The sequence below is a fragment of the Octopus bimaculoides genome, chromosome 6 (assembly GCF_001194135.2).
Source record: "Octopus bimaculoides isolate UCB-OBI-ISO-001 chromosome 6, ASM119413v2, whole genome shotgun sequence".
Lineage (NCBI taxonomy): Eukaryota > Metazoa > Mollusca > Cephalopoda > Octopoda > Octopodidae > Octopus > Octopus bimaculoides.
The window spans coordinates 101,791,449-101,793,953 of NC_068986.1; the positions used below are offsets into that span (position 1 = coordinate 101,791,449).

The 2,505-nt window shown below is 36.2% G+C and overlaps 1 long non-coding RNA gene across 2 annotated transcripts in view; it reads left to right on the forward strand.

The window, feature by feature from the left end:
* Window positions 1–2,475, forward strand: part of LOC106869046 (uncharacterized) — a 108,538-nt gene extending 106,063 nt beyond the window's left edge. For both annotated transcript variants that reach the window (XR_008264459.1, XR_001409363.2), the window contains one exon: window positions 1,209–2,475. This is a non-coding gene — a long non-coding RNA (uncharacterized LOC106869046). The remainder of the gene's footprint in view (window positions 1–1,208) is intronic.
* The last annotated feature ends 30 nt before the right edge of the window (window positions 2,476–2,505 follow it).

A 2,505-nucleotide genomic window follows, 5' to 3' on the forward strand; every position in this document is an offset into this window, starting at 1 on the left:
CGCACGAGAAAAGGCTAATCATGAGGTAAACACACTACAATAATTTCAAGTTAATGTTTCGTTAGGCGTACCCTTTAAAAAAGCATCGCTTGCCAGATGCTGCAAAGTTAGGGGTTCATAGCATATGCAGTATTGTTTATTTAATTCTTTATTGCCCGCAAGGAGCTAAACATAGAGGGGATAAACAAGGACAGACAAAGGGGCTAAGTTGATTACATCGACCCCAGTGCGTAACAGGTACTTATTTAATCGACCCGGAAAGGATGAAAGCAAAGTCGCCTTCAGCGGAATTTGAACTCAGAACGTAGCGGCAGACAAATTACCGCTAAGCATTTCGCCCGGTGTGCTAACCATTCTGCCAGCTCAACGCCTTTATATGCTGTATTGTTTATGACAATACTCTTGTGTTTTTCTCCGTCACAGCATATGAATTAGGAAGGAAAGGGTAATGGCAAACTCGTAGTAGGAGCGTTGCAACTCTGTGTGAGTATATGTGTGTGTGTACGTAAAATGGATATATGTGAATGTCTGTGTGCATGTGTGTGTTTGTGCGTGTGAGTGTGTGTGTGTGCTTGTATCCGTGTGTGAGTGTAATGTAAGTGAAATGGTGAAAATTCAACGCTGAAAAGAAAAATCAAACAGTGAGTATAGGTGTGCATGTGTGTGCGTGTACAAGGGAAGTATGTTTGTATGTGTGAACCAGCGTTCCTACAGTATCAAACGATGATCGATGTCACATCTCAAAAGACAATCACTGGATAACATTGACAAGAGTATCAATTTTATTTACCATCCATATTTACATATACAATTCTACAATTAGCCGTCATTTTTGACGGCAAGGGACCAGAGAATACATTTTGTTGTATTATTTTTGCTAAAGGTAACTTGAAATGTGAATCGGGATGCTTGTCATGATGATGTTGATGGTGATGGGAAGGCCAATGACACCAGCTGATATTTTACAATCGTTTTCTGATTCTGCTAATGTTGCAGTGGTGATGATGGTGACAATGCCACCTTTATGACATTGATCGATATCGTAAGCGTGAAAATAATAATCAAATTTAGCATGATGATGATGATGATGACGATGATGATGATGATCATCATCATCCAATTACTGATGCTGTGTGGTAGTCTTTTCTGGTACCCTTTTCATACTTCACTTCTGCTCGCTAATTGATGTTTTTTTTCTTTTTTTACAGATCTACTGAAGCAACAGAATGCGTGAGATTTTGGGCACAATCTCATCTACTACAGCTTCGGGCCGACCCAGAAAATATCCAATATGTCACTCCGTTCGAAGATATGAGCCTGTTTGAAAGTATGTTTAAAATATAAAGGGAATTTAGTAGCATTTTCATACAGATCGAGAAAATATTTATGCTGTATTTTTAGATCGTTGTGAGGTTTAAATTTTGGATTTCATTATATTTCCTTCGGCGTTAAAACTAGTGATTATTTCTTAAACGTTTACGGATTAGCATATGAATTAACTAGATTTGTGGGGAGCACATTCCTTCAGAGTATTTACTGATTTTCTTGGTGATTGTTAGGTTAAATATTTAGTGATTTTCCTAATAGGTGCTGATTGCTTGAGTGCGCCCTGCAGTCATTCTTCATTGGTATACAGTAAAATGTTTCTTTCGATAAATATTTCCTAATTTGATGTGATGCAGTTTTCCATGAATATTTTCTGCTGTTGCTAATGTTGGTTTCGACAAGTATTTCCTTCATTTTGGGGTGATGTGTTGAAATATGGATTTTAAAATTCATAGTTAGATTTTGTCCAAATTACCGGTTTTCATAATAAAAACATACGTTTTGTGGTAATTTGTTTCTCTCAGAAGTATTCCCCTATTTTAGGGAACATAAATACTTATAACTAAGTATTTATGTATTTGGGCTTATTGCAGGTTTTCATTATTATTTATTGATTTTATAGGGTTTATTAGATTTGGAATAGTGATTTTGTGAGAAGTGTTTCGGCTTGTTACTTTCCTATATATTTATATGCTTATTTGAGGGAAATGCTAGTTTTCATATGCATGACTTGGCTTTGTTTGGATTTCCTGATTATATAAAGTCCCGTTCTGCAGTAGATTTTGCTGGTATTTCTTGATGCTAGTTATTGTATACGGTAATCATTGTTCCATGAGAATTGCAAATACAAATTTGCTTATGGAGTATGATGCGTAGGCGCCTATGATTGGTAAAGTATATTGATAATCTTTTAAAACTCATTGAGGTTCAATAGTTTATATTTAATATCTCTCTCTCTCTCTCTCTCTCTCTCTCTCTCTCTCTCTCTCTTTCTCTCGCTCTCTCTCCATATCTATGCATCTATCTATCCTTATCCGTATATACATTATACCTTAAACCTTTGCCGAACCGCGAAGTGACGGTGAGGTAAACACTAACAGCTGTTGTCAAATGATAGTGAATGTGAACAAACACATACAGAGAACACAGTTGTACATACATACATACATACATATATAT